The sequence below is a fragment of the Ursus americanus genome, chromosome 33 (genome assembly GCF_024610735.1).
Source record: "Ursus americanus isolate L20-20 chromosome 33, mUrsAme1.1.p, whole genome shotgun sequence".
Classification (NCBI taxonomy): Eukaryota; Metazoa; Chordata; class Mammalia; order Carnivora; family Ursidae; genus Ursus; species Ursus americanus.
Window position 1 is genome coordinate 7,070,547 of NC_142159.1, and position 20,076 is coordinate 7,090,622.

Genomic DNA, 20,076 nt, shown 5'->3' on the forward strand with positions numbered 1-20,076 from the left:
AGGTGGGCCTGGCCCTGGGAAATTCCCTGGGGGTTAGAAGAGTAATTCCTGTCCTGAAAGCCCAGAGGTCTGGAGCTCATTTTGTGTTGACCACGGTATCACCTGCTGCTCCAGGTTCACCTGAAGAAATTATTAACAGTATACAAGCCTTGTGAAAGCACTGGCTTTGGAGTGAGGCAGACAGATTCAAACCTAGCAATGCCTTGTCCTCGCCGTATGTCATTAGCAAAAGCACAACCTGTCTGAGCCTTAGTTTCCTCCTCTATAAAGTGGAGGTAACGACATCTACCTTGCAGAATTGGTGTGAACAAATATCAGTGTAAATCTCCTGATGGTAGAACTTATAAGCAAAATTATTATCACGCCATCTGGTGCCCAATGAAGAGTTCGGGGTACTTCGTCTTGCTTGTGGATCTGAAAGGCCTGCTCTCTAATCTGTCTCATTTTCACTGATTATAACTAGACTTTGTTTTGGCGGGGGAGTTTCCAAAAACACAAGTAACTTTTACCCTATTTCCTCCCATAATCCAGTTACTATGGTGTAGGATGTAGGAACAATTGAGAGCATAGTGATTCAGACGGAGTTGGTTCTGCTTACCTGCTGGATGCTTGAGCACATTCCTTACCCATACTCAGCCTCTCCTTCCTCCTCTTTGATAAAATCAGGAAACAATGCCTACCTCTGGGCTGTGAGGATTAAAGCACTCCGCACCGGGCTGGTAATTAGTAGGTGCTTGAGAGGCGATGGCGACCATTGTTATTATTATTACACACATTTATCGAGTACCTTATTGCAGACTTTCGCTTTCCTGTGAGTCCCTAATGGGTGGACTGGGAAAGATGAAAGTTTGCCTGTAGCTGCCTGACCTGTGTGACCTTACCAATGGGGGGATCCGCAAGCCTCGTCTACCTCTCGTGCTTTGAGGCCAGTTCCTGGGAGAAGAAGGGCTCCGGCTCTGAACAGGAGAGTTTCTCTTCCAAGAGTGTAATTCATCTGTTCAGTCTTAAACACTTACTTGGTGCCAAATATGTGAAGGGTGGAGAAGGAGAAAGGGAGACCAAGATTCAATGTTTTAAATTCTTTTCTGAGACTTTTGTTTTACCATAAAAATATATACTTTTGGGGCGCCTGGTTGGCTCGTTAGGGCACGTGACTCTTGATCTCGGGGTTGAGTTCGAGCCCCACGTTGGGTGTAGAGGTTACTTAAAAATAAAATCATATGTGTATATATGTATGTGTATGTGTATATTTTATATATATATATATATATATATATATATATATATTTCTAGTTTTAAGAAAAATCCAACGATAAGATAGGCATAAAGTGAAATTCTCCCCAAACCTTGCCCATGCACTAGACTGCCCCTCTCTAAAGCATTACTCAATGGTTACTATGGTTACTTGTGTAGCTTTCTAGACATTTTAATACATCTATATGCAAATCTATCTTCTTTGTTTTAAACACAAATTGCAGCATTCTATACGAACAGTTTGGGACCTGTTTTTAAATGAAATATTCTGGTCATTTTTCCTTCTCAGGGAATCTACTTCATTTTTTCATGGCTGCCTAGCATTCCATCAGCTACCTCTAACCAGTGCACTTCTGATAGAAATGTAGGTCTGGTGCCTATATTTGGAGATGTGTAAGGGTCAATTCACCTTTTCAGTGTGGCAAATCATAATGCAATGAGCATCACTGAACAACATTTTTGTGCACTAATATCCACATATCTACAGGGTCATTCTAGAAATGGTACAGAAAGACTGTGCCATGCAGCAGGGGAGGGGGCAGTCTCTTCTCCCTTCTCCTCACTCAATTCTGGGTACCATCCTCCCATAATTTTAGTCTTAACATGAGCTTGAACATTGAATAAGAGAGTCCATGGCCTCCAGGAGCTCTCGGCTGAGTGGAGGAGACAAATATACAAACCAAGAGTTACCGTGTAGACTGGAAAGTGCTATAGTAGAGGACTACAAAGAGCTGTAGGAATGCACGGGAAAGAGGCCCGGCCAACCAGGGACATGCGTTACGGAAGGTGGATCTTTGAGAAGTTGCCAGGTGGAGTGGGGGCAAGGCATTTAAATGTTGTTCAAAATGAATGAATGAATGAATGAATGTTAGTTGTTCAGCAGAGCTTGGTCCCTGTGCCTCTTCTCCATTTTCCATGTTCTCGAATGTAGATCTCGAGCCCAAACTTCTGAGTTCCAAATCTAGATAAGCAATTGCACCCCTGTTACATCCCCGTCCGGCTGTGTAACTCCATGTGTCCCCGATAGAATTCAAACTTCTGCCCCTAGCAGCGCTGCTTTGGGGCCCAGATGATTTAACATAGCTTGGGGCTTGGGAGAAGCTCCTTTTCCAGGACCCAGGCCTTCTCCAGCACCTCGAGCAAAATTTAAGGGCCAACAAAATTTAAGGAGGCATTCCCTCTCAAGGCCACGCTCCTTGCTTGCCTCACTCTAGTCCCAAGGTGCTCTTAGCATTCCCACAGAAGGTGCCTTTGGTAGTGATAGCGGGGGTCAGAGCAGTGTTGGTGCGCCCAGTGACTTAACCCACTGCTTTGTCTGACAGCCGTTTGTGAAAAGTCCCTAGAGGTGTCCCCAAAATACTTAAAGGGGACTTTGCCGGGCCAACAACAGGAACTCAGGGTGATTAGTGTTCATGTGGTTTTGTTTGAGTCCATAGGCTTACGAGGTCTACATGATACTTGGGTTATAATCATCTTTTTTTTTTTTCCCTGCCTGTCTCCCCCCAGCCAGAAGGTGAGCAGCTTATGGGCAGGAAACATTTCTGTCTTTGTATGTAAAGACAGAGGCTGGAACAGAGCAGGCATTCGATAAATGTATGTTGACCAAGTAAATATCTGCAAAATAAACTCCCATTCTCTCCATTGCCTTCGCCACCAACCTGCTCCTCCTCCAGTGTTCCCTGTCTTAGGGAACAGCTCCCCTAACTCACTGCACAGCTGGAAATCTGGGAGTCATTTTTAACTGCTCTCCACTGCTTCACCCTCGCCATACACAATCCATGACTAAGTCCTGCCGTTCCCTGCATGAATGTTGTAAAGCCCATGTTTCTCTATCTCCACCACCTCTGACTCCATCTGAGGTGCTGAATGACTCACTTGAACTTCTGCCACCTCTGGACTGGTCCCCTACTACTACTACTTCTTCTTCTTTCCTTCTTCTCCTCCCCCTCCTCCCCCTCCTCCTCCTCCTCCTCCTCCTCCTCCTCCTCCTTCTTCTTCTTCTATCTTCATCTTCATCTTCATCTTCATCTTCATCTTCATCTTCGTCGTCCCCTACTTCTATTCCTACTCCTGCATCCTTTCTCTATTCTCTACCCAAAAGCCAGAATAATATTTTCAAAAGGCAGATTTGATTGTGTCTGCCTGCCTGTCTGTCTCTCTTTCTCTGTCTCTCTGTCTCTCTCTCTCTCTTGCTCTCTCTCTCTCTCTCTCTCTCTCACACACACACACCTTGTAAAACCTTTACAGTGACTTCCCATTGCCCTCAGGATTAAAGACCAGAACTCTTAACATGCCTGACTTCGCCCTGCCTGCATGGCCAGCCCCGCCTGACTTTCTTGCCCCAGCTCAGGACTTTCTCCTCCTCAGTTCCTGTATGCAGCGGCCCTGGCCTTTTTCAGTTCCTCAAAGAAGCCAGATTCCTGCCTCCTCCAGACTGCATACTTTTCTGGTTCCTTACCCTAAAATTCTGATCACTGCTCTCCCACCCCCAACTCAGGCCCTCCCTTCCCCACCGCCTCTTTTCCTTGGACACTGTATACTGTAATTTCAGATAAATGAAAATGTCACTTCTTTTTTAAGAGTTTATTTATTTTATTTTTTTAAAAGATTTTGTTTTTATTTAATTGACAGAGAGAGACAGCCAGCCAGTGAGAGAGGGAACAGGAGCAGGGGGAGTGGGAGAGGAAGAAGCAGGCTCCCCGCGGAGGAGCCCAATGTGGGGCTCGATCCCAGGACTCCGGGATCACGCCCTGAGCCAAAGGCAGACGCTTAATGACTGAGCCATGCAGGCGCCCCTAAGAGTTTATTTTTAAGTGATCTCTACACCCAATGTGGGGCTCGAACTCACAACCCCCAACATCAAGAGTCACATGCCCTCCTGACTGAGCCAGCCAGGTGCCCTGAAAATTTCACTTCTTCAGGGAAGCCTTCCCAGATCCCCAGAGGAGGTGAGATTAGCTCTTGTTGTTATATGTTTCCATGGCTTATTCCTGAAACCTATCACATTTTCAATTTACTTTGTATTATTGTTTGAGTAACATCGACCTCTGCCACTTGAATGTAAGCCCCATGAGGGCAGGAACTTTGCCTGTGGTGTTTAAGATTATGTCTCCAGCACCCAGTAGAGTGCTGGGCTGGATTATCTGATCAATAAAGATTTGTTGGCTCAGTTAATCGAAATAGGAACAGCACACACAGAGTACATTAAAGCATTACAAACTTTGGCATGGGTCCCTGGTTTGTCAAGTCATGTCATATGACCTAGACTGGGGGAGGGGAAGTGTGCACGGAAAATGGCAGGAGATGAGGCCCAGCGGTAGCCTGTGTCTAAGCACAAGTAAGGAAATAGAATGCCCATGGGGAGCAGCGAGGTGACCTGGCCACAGATCTAGAGTAGAGAAGGAGACCAGGGGCTCACAGGCCAGATTTGACCTGTGCATATGTTTTAATTGGCTTGCCTTGTTTTTTAAAAAATGAAAGAGTTGCTGGCACTTAAACTTGGGGAGAGTTCACATTTAAAAACAATTTCTGGATTTCTAGTTTTTCTTGAAACCCCAGACGTTCAAGGAACCCTGGTTCCTATTCCTTCAAGCAATAATTAGTTTCTGCCTTTAGAGGGCACTGCCTCTAACTCCCCAGGCATTTTTGCGCCCAGCCAGACTGAGTTAGTGACCCACTTCTAGAGGGAACCATGGACTGGAGTGAGTGGAGAAGGGCCAAGGACCGAGGAAGCAAGGGAAAGAAGGGAGTTCACATGGGAGTTGGAGACACCTAGGCCTAAGCGACACTACATCTGGACCCAGGCAACCTGGCCCAGGCTTGGGGTGGGGGAGGGGAATAAGCTTCAGAACCTAGAGACTCTCTTCCACCCTCAGCAGCTTTTATTGGACTAAAGAGAAGACAAAAACAAAACAGGAAATCTACTTCGATCCTACCTGATCTGAGAGTAAATGAATGAAAACTTTGGAATTTTAGCAAGATAAACGCTAACTTCTTCTGGGCTCACCTTTGCCCTGTCCATGTCACAGAGAGATAAAAGATGAATAAGACTATGGTCCTTACTATTGAAGAAAGAACAGTCTTGGGGGGAGAGAGATAAATAACTAAATATTAATGTGCTAGATAATGGACTAGAGAAGCACTCATTCAGTCAATAAATATATTTCAGCATGAATCTCTACCGTGTGCCAGATACTGTGCAAGGTGCTGAGATATAATTTTGAAGAAGAGAGACATGGCGTCTGACTCAGAGCTTATACCTCGGTGGTTTGGGAGATCCGAGGATGATGGAATTATTTCTGACAGGCAATCCTTTGAGTTGGGTCCAAGAAGAAGAATACAAATTTGCTAGGGCTTGGGTAGGAGCATGGAAGGTCCATTCCAGTCAGAAGAAAGAACAGGAAGGATCGGCCGGGGTGTGTGAGATGTTTGAGGAATAGGGAAGTACTGGGTTGGAGTGATTTTTGTAGAAGAAAAGAAAACGAATTGTTTAGACCCTAGGTTGCCTTTTAATCTAAAAACCATTGGATTTTTTTCTAGAAATAAATTCTTTAAAAAGGAACTGTTTTGGGGTGTCTAAGTGGCTGAGTTGGTTGACTGTGTGACTCTTGATTTTGGCTCAGGTCGTGGTCTCAGGGTCCTGGGGTCGAGCCCCGTATAGTGCTCTTCGCTCAGTGGGGAGTCTGCTTGAAATTCTCTCTCTCCCTCTCCCCCGGCCCCTCCCCAACTTGCTCCTGCTGAGTGCGCTCTCTCTTTCTCTCAAATAATAAATAAATCTTTAAAATGGAACTGTTTCACAAATAACTAAAATGAAAATCCAATCCAGGGGTGAAGATACTATTGTCCCAGTGTAAAGAGTTTCACTGTAAAATAAGGGCATTGTTTGAAATCAACACAGCATTCCAGAACTTACACGTTGAAATGAGAGGTTGTGAATTCCTCTTTTCAAATTTGTCTTCAGAGCCTAAAGTCCATTCTTCAGACTGTTATCAAAGGTGACAACTTTTTATTCTTGAGGGTGAATTTAATTTGGGGAAACGAGTAATTCAGAGCGAAAATCAGTGAATAAGATAGAAATCGAGTTGGGGAAGGGCACCTGGCTGGCTCAGTCAGTAGAGCATGTTTCTCAGGTTGATCTCAGGGTCATGAGTTCAAGCCCCACATTGGGAGTGGAGCCTACTTAAAAAAAGAAAAGAGGGGCGCCTGGATGGTGCAGTCGTTAAGCGTCTGCTTTCGGCTCAGGGCGTGATCCCAGGTTCTGGGATCGAGCCCCACATCAGGCTCTTCTGCTGGGAGCCTGCTTCTTCCTCTCCCACTTCCCCTGCTTGTGTTCCCTCTCTTGCTGGCTGTCTCTGTCAAATAAATAAATAAAATCTTAAAAAAAAATAAAAAAGAAAAGAAGTCAAGTTGGGGAGAAATATTTTTAAAAGATTTTGTTTATTTATTTTTCGAGAGAGAGCATGAGCCAGGGGGAGGGGACAGAGGGAGAAGCAGACTCCCCACTGAGCAAGGAGCCAGATGCGGGACTTGATCCCAGGACCCTGGGATCATGACCTGAACCAAAGGCAGAAGTTCAACAGACTGAGCCACCCAGGTGCCCGGGGAGGAATATTTTTTAAAGAAACAATTAGGTGTGAGGACAGAGTAGTGTATCTGATTTTCTTGGGTAACTTTTAAAGTGATCCTGAAGTCAGTTCTAAAAGATGACATCCCCAATACTTTTGAGCAGTGATGGCTGTCAGAACAAGGGTAGACGCACCCTTGTTGAAGCAGTTCCTTCAAGGACAGCACTTGTTTCTTTTATGCACGCATGCATTCATCCGTTCAATAAATATTTATTAAATACCTACCTAATAGCTGCCAAGCATTGTTCTGGGTGTTGAGGTAAGTGGTGAACAAGATAGACAGGTCCCTGCTTTTGTGGTACTTTGTAAAGTGGGGAGGCCAATAATCACCGAGTAAACTAACAGGGTTGGAATAAGTTTTAGAAAGACAATGAAACCAGGGGCGCCTGGCTGGCTCAGTCAGTGGAGCATGTGACTCTTGATCTCGGGGTTGTGAGTTCAAGCCCCACACTGGGCATGGAGCCTACTTAAAAAAAAAGAAAGAAAGAAAGAAAGAAAGAAAGAAAAAAGCTTAAAGCAGGCCTCAAGCCTCTTTACCACACTGTCCCCCAGGGCTGTAGGCTCACGGATTGTAGGATCTAAGTTGTCTCGAGCAGTTTCCCAAGTAGGTCGCTCCCATTACTCAGAGAGTAGTGATTTTTCCCTCCACTGCTCCTTCTCACCTAGTTAGGGGAGAACACAGGTGTTCAATCAGTATACTTTGTGCTTTTCGACACTGGGCATAATATCAGGTCCAAAGTTACAGCTCAACAGATTATTATTAAGACTGATCCGAGGAGATTAGGGAGAGGCAGTTGAGAGTTGGGCAGGCCCCTGAACTATGTCATTCTGTGCTGAAAAATCTTAAATACCTTTCCCACACAAATTCAAAAAGCTTATATTTAAAAAAAAAGAAAACAAACCTTAAGACTGATTTCTTTTTTACAGGACACATACCTTTAAGATCCAGCCATGTGGCACTCCTTGTGGGTCCTCAAATTCACTAAATTCTCACTCCCCTCTAAGCCTCTCAGTGCCTGGGATGCCCTTTAGATTAGAGAGAGTGAGCAAGAAAGAGAGCACAAGCAGGGGGAGCAGCAGGCAGAGGGAGAGGGAGAAGCAGGCTTCCTGCTGAGCGGGGAGCCCCACGCGGGACTCGATCCCAGAACGCCAGATCACGCCCTGAGCTGAAGGCAGACGCCTAACGACTGAGCCACCCAGGCGCCCCCCCAATATATAAAATCTTTAAAAACAAAACATCTCTGTGAAATGGCTGATATAGGTACAGTGGACTCGTTCTCCAGTAGATGGGGTGAGGCAATGGAAGTTGAGATATGAGTGACAATTAGGAATCGAATAGCATGGCAGAGGCCAAGTATCTTATCTGGGATCTGCCTATAGAATCTAAGATCATTATAAACAAGAGTGTTTTTTTTTATTTTCTTGGTTTTGTTTGTTTGGATGATAAAAATACAAGGTGTTCTCATATAACCAAAATATCCCTTTCATTCAGAGATGGTAAGGCACCAGCAAAAACTTCCAATTCAGGTGTCATACCGTAAGACAAATTCTGGATGGTGTAGAAATAGCTTAGTAAATCACAGCCAGGTGACTTCTGGGAGTGCCATCTAGGAGACAGCAACGTGCAAAGTTAGGGTGATGTCAAAGGAAGTGGTATATGCCTTAAACAAGCAACCAGTATAAGGTGCCGTCTTCCTCATGGCCAAAATCCAAGGGTCCAGAGTAGAAGTGGGAGGGAGCTTTCTCACATTTATACTTAATAACTCACCCACAGAACTTTTGCTCTTTGTCCCTGCTACTCTGGATTCAATGAGTTTGGAGGTCCTATTTCCCAAAGAATGCTTCCATCGGGGACGTTAACATGGTTCCATTACATTGGAAGCTGAGACTCTCCCTCTGGTCATTTTGGGCTCCTCATGCTCTTCAACCAATGGCTTTATGATATTGGCTAGGGTGATTGATCCTGATTATCAAATGGAAATTAAGTTGCTGCTACCAACAGGGGCAAGGAGAACTCTGTCCTTTCCCAGGGGATTCACTAGCGTGCCTCCTAGTTCTTCCATACCTAATAACCATCAATGTAAAATTGTAGCAAAGCAGTAAAGACAGGAACATGAAGGGCTTGAATTCTGTAGAAAGGGAGGTTTATGTCATTCCACCAAGCAAAGGATCCCCCCCCAGGCAACATGCTTGCAGAAGTAAGGAACAGGGAAAAGATGATAGAAGGAGGTAGCTGTGAGTACCGCTTAGCCTCCTGGCCACCTGCGGAGGCAGGATCTGTAGCTCCTGTTTCTCCTCCTCCCCCACTTTCTTACTATCTGGCACGATGAACACTGGTGGTGGCTAACTTTACAATCTAGGTTCTGATGGAGGAATAACCGAGGTGACATCGCTTGATTACTGGGTAGTTGGTAACTGATGGACTTGGTGCCTCTCCTGTGTTGCCCACCCTGATCCATTCCCTGTCCTCGTTTGCCCTGTGACCCAGGAAGCTAAGCTCCGTGGACTGTATCAGCTGGACTCATTGCTCACTTGGGTTCTACCAATGGGAGGTATTGGCAAGAGATTGACATGCAGGACGAGAGAGAGTTTGGGATTTCCCTCTGCTCTGTGCTTCATTTTCTTATTTTCTGACGGTGACTGCTTCCTTCTGAGGCAACAGCTCCTGTCAGCAGCCCCTCTTCCATGATTCAGGGTCTCACTGGGTTCACAAAACTCCATTTCCTTCCCCTTGTCTTTTTGAGCAAGCATGATAATAACTTGCTGCTGTTACCAGCTTCTGGTTCCCTTGAGCTCCTTTTTCGTTTCCCTCAACTGTGCCCACATCTCGTGAATAGTCCCTTCATTAAGGTTTCTTGAATCCTCTGAAACTGAATTTCCATTTCCTGCTGAGACTCTGACTGATAGATCAATCATTTAAAGGTGAGATGCAAAATTTTCAAAGTAAATCTGTTATCTATTATTAAAAAAAAGAACTCAAGCCAAAAAACATTGAGAACGATGGGAGATGAAAGTTAAGTCATTCTTCACTAAATGTTTATTGAGTACTTACTATGTGCAAATTAGGTGTTGGGAATATCAAAATTGATGTCAGTTGCTGCCCCAGTGTACAAGCTAGCTGGGACGCAGAGGCACACACAGACCGTGAAGTGTGCTGGGTGCACACTGGAATAGAGTTGTCAAAGTGCTGGGGGACAAATGGGACGTTTACTGATTTATTTCACAACTTGAATTTAATCTCCCTCCTATCCGGCTCATAAAGTGGCCATTTGGGGGGCATGCAAAATCTTAGAGAAACACAATTATTTTAAAAGATTTATATTTTTATTTGGGGGGAAGGAGGGGTAGAAGGAAAGAGAGACTCTGGAGCAGACTCCCCACTGAGCCAGAGCCCAATATGGGCCCAACCCCACTACTCCAAGATCATGACCTGAGCTGAAATCAAGAGTTGGACGCTTAACTGACTGAGCCACCCAGGAGCCCGAAGCACAATTGTTTTAAAAAGATTATTTTCATATTCTGTCTTAGGATAGGATATTAATTCTAGGGGCGCCTGGGTGGCACAGCGGTTAAGCGTCTGCCTTCAGCTCAGGGCGTGATATTAATTCTTTTTTTTTAAAGATTTTATTTATTTATTCGACAGAGATAGAGACAGCCAGCGAGAGAGGGAACACAAGCAGGGGGAGTGGGAGAGGAAGAAGCAGGCTCATAGCGGAGGAGCCTGATGTGGGGCTCGATCCCAGAACGCCGGGATCACACCCTGAGCCGAAGGCAGACGCTTAACCGCTGTGCCACCCAGGCGCCCCTAGGATATTAATTCTTAACGCAATAGGAAAAGACCTGGAGGGATACCCAACAAAGTGTTCCCAGTTGTTACCTTTGGGAAGAGGGAATATGAGAAAAAATTTCATCATCACTTAATACCTTTCTATGTCATTTTAATTTTTTTCAATTAAATATTAAATTAAAAAATTGGTAAAAACTCTATGCAATTAAATATGCAGCATAAGTGAAAGAAAGAAAGGAAATAACGCTTATGGCAGATCTCGGAGAGGAGGATATTGATTTGGACCTTAAGGTATAAGTAGGAGGGGGGCACCCAGCTGGCTCAGCAGGAAGCTCGTGTGACTTTTGATCTCAGGGTTGTAGGTTCGAGCCCCACATTGTCTATAGAGATTACTTAAAAAAACAAAATCTTAAAAAAAAAAAAGGAATGAGTAGGAGGAATTCATGGAGTAGAGAAAGGGGAGAGAATAAGACATAATCACAGAATATCTTATCCTAGTTTCAGATGGTCTTATTACCTCCTTCATAACTGTCTCTGTAAATTCATTCATTGATAGCATCTTGTCGGAAAACAAATATATATTGGGTCCCTGCGCTTTGCCGGTATGGTAGATACCAAGGCAGTATAAGAGAATTCCTGCTCTCAAAGCATTTACAGTCCCAATGGGGAGTGAAGACAGAACAGTTAGAGACAGCCCGCGGTTAAGTGCCAACAGGTTTGGCCCACGAAAGAGCAGGAAAAGCTGAGTCCACTGCCAACATTTGAGTCTCGGAGCCTTGGAAGAGTGGTGCAATTTATAAAAATGGAAAGTTGGAAAAGAGCTGTTTTGAAAGCAGATCTACCTAAAGTCAAATACCGCAGTCTGTGGAATTACTGTTTGGCTGTGTAAACGCGCAGGGCCGCCTAAGTAATGTTGGGACCGCAGGGTGCCAGGGACTAGAATAATCTCTACCTTTTATTGAATGTAGACGGGATGGCAGGCCCTGTGCAAAGCCATTTGCACACATTATCATTTAATCTGCACAACAGCTCTCTGAGGCCACTCTGACCTGCTTTTCAGCTGAGGAACGTGAGACTTGGAGAGAGGTTAGGTCGCCTGCTAAGGCCCAGCAACCAGTGGGAAAGTAACAGATTAGGATTGGAACACAAGTCTGTCCTGATCCAAATCACTGTGACACGGTGACACTATGCTGTGTCGTTCAGGAGGATGTAGAAGACCCCAACTCTGCCCGCAGGAACAAGGTGAAGGAGACGGTGGCACGTGTGCCAGCAGGCTTTGACCAGCTCCTCAGACAGGGGGCTCTCCGTGCCCACCGCCGGATCATTAGCAGAGGAAACCGGAAAGAAGCGATAACTGTGGGCAGGAGTGCGCAGGGGTGGCCTCAGGAAGGAGTTGAGTTTTGAGCCAGACCTTAAAGGACGGATTGAATTTGAATAGAGGAGGGAATGGAGAGAACGACTTTCCAGGCAGGAGACTTGGGCAAAGAAGAGGGGTTGGACATGGGTGAGGCATTCATGAGATGGAAAGTCTGGATTGGGGCTAATGGAAAGTCAAATCTAGAAAATCAGATATGGAAGGACTTGAATGCCCTCAAATCTACCAAGGAATAAGCCTTAATAGGGTTTTGAAGGAGATGGGAGGGGATGGAAGGATCATATCTGGCATGCTTAAAAAGCGATCTTTTTACATCGACTGCAATATTCAGGATGGATTGGAATTAGCCAACCCTGGATCAAACCTGGGTTGATATTGGTCTAGAGTGACACGAGGAGAGATGGGAAGGAAGGAGGTGGATGTGAGAAATGTTTTGAAGAAAAAAATAGACATGCTTGGCAATTGAGTGGATTCAGAAAGAGAGGGAAGGAAACAGACCAGAATCTAGAATTGGATGTGTGGGTGGCCAGGAGAATAATGATAACTTTGAGATCAGAAGCAAGAACAGACTGAGCTCGCTTTTGGTGACAGTGTTGTGGCCTTTCTCTAGGGCAGAGCAGGAAGAATGTGGAGAGCAAAGGACAGGAATAATCCTAGGGAGATGAAGAGCCTGGGAAGCAGGAGGGAGAGAGGGAGGGAGGGAAGGCAGGGTTGAGAGAGAGGGAGGGAGGGAGAGAGAGAGAGAGAGAGAGAGAGAGAGAAATATCAGGGGATCAAAGAGTCAAGAAAACCATCAAGGAGAGGGAGGAGGTCTTAAAGAAGTAAAAAAAAGTCAGAGGTGACCACCAGGGTCAAGTAGGGCAGATGGCAAGAAGAATGACAGCAGGAAAGAGACCGCTGGCTTTGAGAAAATCAATACGCTATCCGAAGTACTGGCAGGCTTTCGTCTCCCAGTAAAAACTACCCAACAAGGTGAAGGCTGCTGGAAAAAGAGTGATGAGTCTATACCAATGTAGCTAAAATTTCCTGCGCACCTTGGATGCGCTCAGGCTTCGGTGATGACTCGACTCAATCCTGTTGACAAGGCCAGTGTTATCAGTGTCTTCTTAGAGAGGGAGACTGAAGCTCAAAGAAGTCAATTAACTCTCCCAAGGCCCCATAATGGCAGTAATGGAACTAGGATTTCGAACCAGGTCTGCATGGTCCTAAAGGCCACACCATTTCCACCTCATCACCACGTCTGTGCTGGAGTGTGCACTGATGGCAGCCTGCTAATAAGACGGACGTGTACCATTGCATGAGCACTTCCTGGGCACCGAGTACTGTGCTAAGTAGTTTATATATATTCACTTTATTTTACGACACCCTTTGAAGTAGGTATAATTAATTCTATTTTACAGATGGGGAAAATGAAGTTCAGAGACGTTAAGTGACATGACCAATGTCACACAGCTAGAAAGTAGTTGAAGTACGCTATGAATGAAGCTGTGGGCTTCTCTTGCCTTTTAAGAATTTCTTTTTTTTTTTTTTTTAGATTTTATTTATTTATTTGACAGAGAGAGAGACAGCCAGTGAGAGAGGGAACAGAAGCAGGGGGAGTGGGAGAGGAAGAAGCAGGCTCCCAGTGGAGGAGCCCCATGCGGGGCTCGATCCCAGAACACCAGGATCATGCACTGAGCCGAAGGCAGACGCTTAACGACTGCGCCACCCAGGCGCCCCTCAAGAATTTCTTAAAGGAAATTTCTTCTTGGTCCCCAATAGGTGACCAGCGAGTGTTCCGAAGCTCTAGAAGTCATTACTCGTACGAAGCTGGTATCTTCCTTCCTGCGTGATTTTCAGTGGCTGGAATGCCGAGCTGGTGGCCAACTCCCGGCATAGCGCTGGTGTCACTCAAGGCAGCTTTATTGAGTTACGATGCTTTCTCTTTATCACATTCTTTCCTCACCCCAGGGGTTGAGGACAGTATGTGGCTTTTGAACTTGCTTTCCATCAGGGATGGAGAAAGCATGAGAGTTCACCTCTGCTGTCATTGTTAGAAGTGTTCGGGCAGATTCAGGCACTTGGGGCCGGCATTCCTTTTCCTGTCCGAACTCGGCGGGAAGAGCCTGGCTGGGTCGATGGAGGCATCGGCCTGGCAGTCGGGGGCCTGCGAGCCAGAGCTCTAATTCTCTCCCAGCAGCATTACCTGTAGCCTGGGCAAGACCGGCTGAAGGCTCCATCTTAGTGACAGCAGCCTGGGTGGGGAGGGGGCAGAGAGATCTGCCTGCGGGGTTCTGGGCAGAAATGAGCAGAAGCTTCGCCAGCACTGGTTGGTAGGCTGGAGCAAGGAAGGGGGTATTGGGCCAAGCACGTCTCTCCCCCTTGGTCGTTAGTCAGAGGGCCTCCAGGAAAATGTCAGCCCTCCTGATCTGATCTAATTTCAGGCCCCCTGCTGTATAACTGAGAGATTCTCTCTGTCTACAGTCAGCAGCAGATTTTTCTCAAGGTGAAAACAATTAGGCCTTCGTCCCCTCCTCCCCCTTCTACTGCTGGAAAGAAAAGGAACATGGAAGGGAAGCCGACCCTGCTTCCCCCAAGGTCAGCCAGGGTGCTCTGGCCTGTTCCAGTAATTGGCTCCCCCACCTAGTCACACCTGTCACATGTTGTCATGGTCTCAGGCATCCTGGAGTCCCTCAGGGCTGAGGCAGTGAAGAGGGCTTCTGTGCTGCTTCTATGCTTTCCTCCAGAACAAGAGAAAGGGCAACTCACCCAGCTCTGGGCGGGGAATGAGCTGAAACACGGTGAGCCGGGACTGAGCAGCACACGCAGGTGGGGCTGAGGGGCTCCCTCCTCTCTCTGGAAGATTCCAAGCCAGGCAGGAGAAGACTATGTGCAAGAGTTCATTCATTTGGTTAACCGCTATGGCAAGTGCTCTGCTAGGAGTTTCCGGTCCCTGTCATCTTGGGGTAGAGGAGAGCACGGTGGGTGTGGGAGGGGTAGGAGTGGGAGAGGTAGTGAACCGGCAAGTAGAAAGGTGCTGAATGTTACAAGAGAGGAGGGCAGGGTGCTGCGAGGACCTGATCTACAACAGAAGTCAGGGAAGACTGCTTGGAGGAAGAGACTTTTTTTTAAATAAAAGATTTTATTGAAAAGACTTTTTTTTTTAAAGATTTTATTTATTTATTCGACAGAGAGAGAGACAGCCAGCGAGAGAGGGAGCACAATCAGGGGGAGTGGGAGAGGAAGAAGCAGGCTCATAGCGGAGGAGCCTGATGTGGGGCTCGATCCCGGAACGCCGGGATCATGCCCTGAGCCGAAGGCAGACGCTCAACCGCTGTGCCACCCAGGCGCCCCTGAAGAGACTTTTTTTAAAGAAAAGATTTTATTTATATCTTTGAGAGAGAGAATAATTGGGGAGGGGCAAAGGGAGAGGGAGAAGCAGACTCCCTGCTGAGCAGTGAGCCCTACACAGGGCTCGATCCCAAGACCCTGGGATCATAACTTGAGCCAAAGGCAGACCTCCAATCAACTGAGCCACCCAGGCGCCCCAGAGGAAGAGACTTTTGAAAAAGGGATACAATCTCATGATAAACTGTTTAAAGGTAAAGGGACACCGGGCTGGCTCCGCCGGTAGAGCTTGCAACTCTTAATCTCAGGGTGGTGAGTTCAAGCCCGTTGTTGGGTGTGGAGCCTACTTAATTAAAAAAAAAAAAAAAGGTGTTTAACGGTAAAAAAGGTGAAAACTGAAAATAGAAGCTTCTGATGATCCCCAACCACCCTCCGTAGTGGTAACAGCTGTTAGTATAGTATTACAGACTTTTTAAGGAATTTTCCATATGTAGCCGAGTGTAAATACGTATCTATGGCACTCCTTTAAAAAAATGGGATTGAATTTATACCCCTATTCTGCTGGTGATTTTTTGGGTCATTTCACAATATATCCAGTGCTTTTTTCCGTGTCAGTAGGGAGAGCTTTGCCTCATTCTTTTTGAAGTCTGTGTGTGGTATGAGGAAGTGATGTTTGAAAAGGAAAACCTGGAGAATGAGTGAGATTAGGGAGGCAAGGGGGTGGTTCTCTAAGGAGCAGAGTCCAGGCAAACGGAAAGGCCGCAGCTCTCCTGAACTATTCCTCTTACCTGCTCCCCTCCTCCTGTGTTCAGGCCCCCCTCCCCTCTCCACACTGCCACCTTTCCCCGCTCTAATTTGCAAAGCAATTCAGCTCCCTTTGTCTTGCCCTAGCCCTGGGGACGCTCATTCTTCATGCCAAAGCAACTTAGTAAGTATTTTCGTAAACAAAGAGCCATCTACCCTGAGAAAAATTATGCCATTCCCCTCCCAGACAAAAGTAGCTGCAGGCAGTTGTGGTTTTAAATAGCAATTAAGAGGGGAAAAAATCTGTTACACACATAAAGCACCTGGCAGTTCATAAACGGTGGTTGTTTGTTACTATTATTATTGTTCCCGTGCTGATGGATGAGTTGGCTGCTGCAGGAACCCCTCCTTTCTCCTGCAGCACCCACCTCTTGGTTTGAGCGGATTTGGCAGCTTTGAATTTGTCTTCATAGTCCCAGCTCTCAGCACAGGGTCTGGCACAGGGCAGATGCGTGGGAAATGAGCAATGAATTGACACTCGAGGGCTGGAGTGTGCTGCTCTGAGCAGACACCGGGTCATGGCCTGCTGTGATCTGAACCCCAGTACGCTTTGGAACAGGAGAGAGAAAAATCAAAACAAGACTTCTGGCCCCGGGAAACTTCACCATCAAGCTGGGCCTCTTGAAATGTCATATAAAACTAAAATATCAGTAGTCCCTGGATCAGTGCGGTCTTTGGTTCTTTTGTCTTCTGGGGGTCCTTGCTTTAGGTACACGATAGGTCTAGTAATGTGCACAAATCTTAAATGAACTGGATGCATTTTTATATTGTGTAGGCCTTTATAACTACCACCCAGATCAAGGTACAAAAGCATTTCCAGCACCCCAGCAGGCTCGCTTGGCTCCCTTCCAGGGATACCCCCTCCCACAATAGAAACCACTATTTTTGCCCTGTAGTACCATCGACTACTCATACCTGTTTCTGCACTTTTTAGAAATGGAGTCGCACAGTATGTATTTTTTTTTAGGTCTGGCTTTTTTTATTCAACATTATACCTGTAAGATTCATCCATGTCAGTACTTAATTCTTTTGTATACGTGGTATAGTATTCCATTGAGTGAATGGGTAACAATGGACACTTGGTTTGTTTCCAGCTTTTGGCTCTTCTGAAAAATGCTGTTATGGACAATTTTTATACATCCTTTGTGGAACTATCACTTATTTCTCTTGGCTATCTAGTATATGGGAGTAGAATTGCTAGGTCTTAGAGGATACCTATGTTTCATTTTAAAGAACGCTGCGTTTTCCAACGTGGTTTGCCATTTACACTCCTGCTGGCGGGGTACGGGAGTTCCATTTGTCTGCAGCCTTGCTAGTACTTGATATTGTCAGTCCTTTTCATTTCAGCCATTCTGGTTGAAGTGTAACAACGTCTCACTGTTTTCTTGTGTTTACCCTAATAAGTAATGATGTTGTTTTCATATGCTCATGTCATTTGCATATGGCCTTTTCATATGTTTATTGGCCAGTTGATGTCCTTTCCCAAGATTTTGTTCAGCCTTGATCCTCTCACCCAGAGATGTCTCAGGCTGGGGTCAATGACCATCCTTGTGCAGGTCCCATGCTCGTGCTCCCTCCAGAGACCCTGCTCCTGAACTCTGCACTCACCTATCTAGCTGGTTCCTTGATATCTCTAACAGGGTAACCCATCTGCCCCTCAAGATCAACATCCCAAACCGAAATCTCTTGAGCCCCAAATCTATTTTCCTTTCTTTCTGCTCAGGCGCCCTCGTGACCTGGCCCATCATCTTCATTCTCGCTGTCCCTGTTAAGGTTCAGGCCACGATCTCACACAGCTCAAGAGATTTGCATGACCTGTTTCCTTTCCCCACCCCACGCCCCTCCTGCCCTGCGACCTCCTCTCAAGTCCCAGCTTGCATGCCACTTCCTCTGGGTGAGGTGTTTCCTATGCGCCCCTCCAGCGCCCGTTCCTTCCCTTTCTGTCACTTACCACACGGTGGTGTACTTACTGGTATCATTGCCTGAGTCTCTGGACCAGACATCTGTTTTGCTTCCACAGCAGTACTTCCCTGCTTCCTAGTACTCCAGTGGCCTGTGAACCATCCCTCCATCCTCAATCCGTGTGGTCCAGGTGGGGCTGCATAGAGGGGTGAGCCTAGCACCCAGGCCTGCCTCGTCGGCATGTTCCATCGTCCTTCAGCCCCATAACTGGGTCTTAACATGGAATCCAGGTAGTTGATCGGAGTCTATCTTAAGATCCTTACTGGGCCAACTGGGAAGGAAAACACTCTTTCCTGAGGGGGTTCCTAACAGGCCAAGAGAAAAGCCTGGAGCCAGTGGCAGCCACCATGCCACCACGAGGAGAACGCCTGCCCGGAAATGGAGGAAACCCAGAGGAGAACAAGCTCAAGGTGGGAAGAGACTGAATCCCACTGACATTTTTGAGCCCTTGGATCAGTCAGCCTGAAGCCCATCCTACCAGTTGACTTTTCAAGTAAGTGAGCCAAGAAATTCCCCTTTGCTTAAGCTGATTTGAATGGGTTTCAGTCACTTGCAACCGAAAAGGTGCTGACTAATGTATCCCCTTACTAGCCCACAAACTTTGTGAAGGCAGGAGTGCCTGGCACTTAAAAGGCTTCAGCAATAGGGGTTTAAGGCAGGAAGCATGGAAGAGCTCCTCCTCTTCGCTTTGCTAGGTCCTTCCTCCCGACTTCCCCTGCCAGCTGGTGCTGCAGCCCAGGGTCCTCAGGTGTACCCTTGCTGGGCTGGGGGCTGGTCACACATTCTCAGCCGCAGACCTCTGCTCCCTGATTCCTCTTTAAGCTCACTTGCCTGTGCCACTGAAGGCTCTGCTGGCTGTTCTTCAGCTCACTGTTGTCTGGATTTTCTTTCTCGGTCAGTCCAACCAGTCACACACTCTAGGTAGGAAAGCTGTCCTCCATGTTATTGGAACACACAGATTCTACCAAAAAAAAAAGCACTCCTCCACAGCCCTTGTTGCATTTTTGTTGGATTTTCTAATTCTTTTCATTCAGCTTTCTGTCAAACGAAGGAGTAGCGGTTGCTAAAAGCACAAGGTCAGGAGGCGGACTCAAGGGTTCACATCCCAGCACTTCCATACCAGCTGTTTGACTTTGAGGAAGCGACTTCACCTCTCTGTGCCTCACTTTCCTCGTATATAAAATGAAAACAGGAATAGGACTTTATACTGTTGCTGTGACAATTCAATGACTTGATTAATGTAAAAACACTTGCTTTCACTGGGTGGAGGGGGAAATACCACACGGGACATTTCACAAAGGAAGTGAAAGCAAGGCCAGGTTTCCAAGTGACTAGAGATGGCTTTATTGGTGGCGGGAAATGCAGCAGGCTAATGCCTGACCAGTAACCTCTAGTGAGTTCCTTTGTGTTCTGCATTTCATCTGTAATGTGTTCTTTTTTGTTTTTTTAATTTTGTTTATTTATTTGAGAGAGAGGCAGAGAGAGAACGAGAGGGCACACAAGCACGAGAGCAGGCAGGGAGGGGTAGAGGCAGAGGGAGAGGGAGATAAACAGGCTCCCCGTTGAGCAAGGAGCCTAACTCAGGGCTCCATCCCAGGACCCTTGGATCATGACCTGAGCCAAAGGCAGATGCTTAACCGGCTGAGCCACGCAGGCACCTTCACCCGTAATGCGTTCTTTTTTTTTTTTTTTTTTAAAGATTTTATTTATTTATGTGACAGAGAGACAGCCAGCGAGCGAGGGAACACAGCAGGCGAGTGAGAGAGGAAGAAGCAGGCTCCTAGCGGAGGAGCCCGATGTGGGACTCGATCCCAGAACGCCGGGATCACGCCCTGAGCCGAAGGCAGACGCTTTAACGACTGCGCTACCCAGGCGCCCCCGTAATGCGTTCTTAATCTCACGCTGACATTATTAATGAAATTACTTCAAGTGTTTGGCGTCCC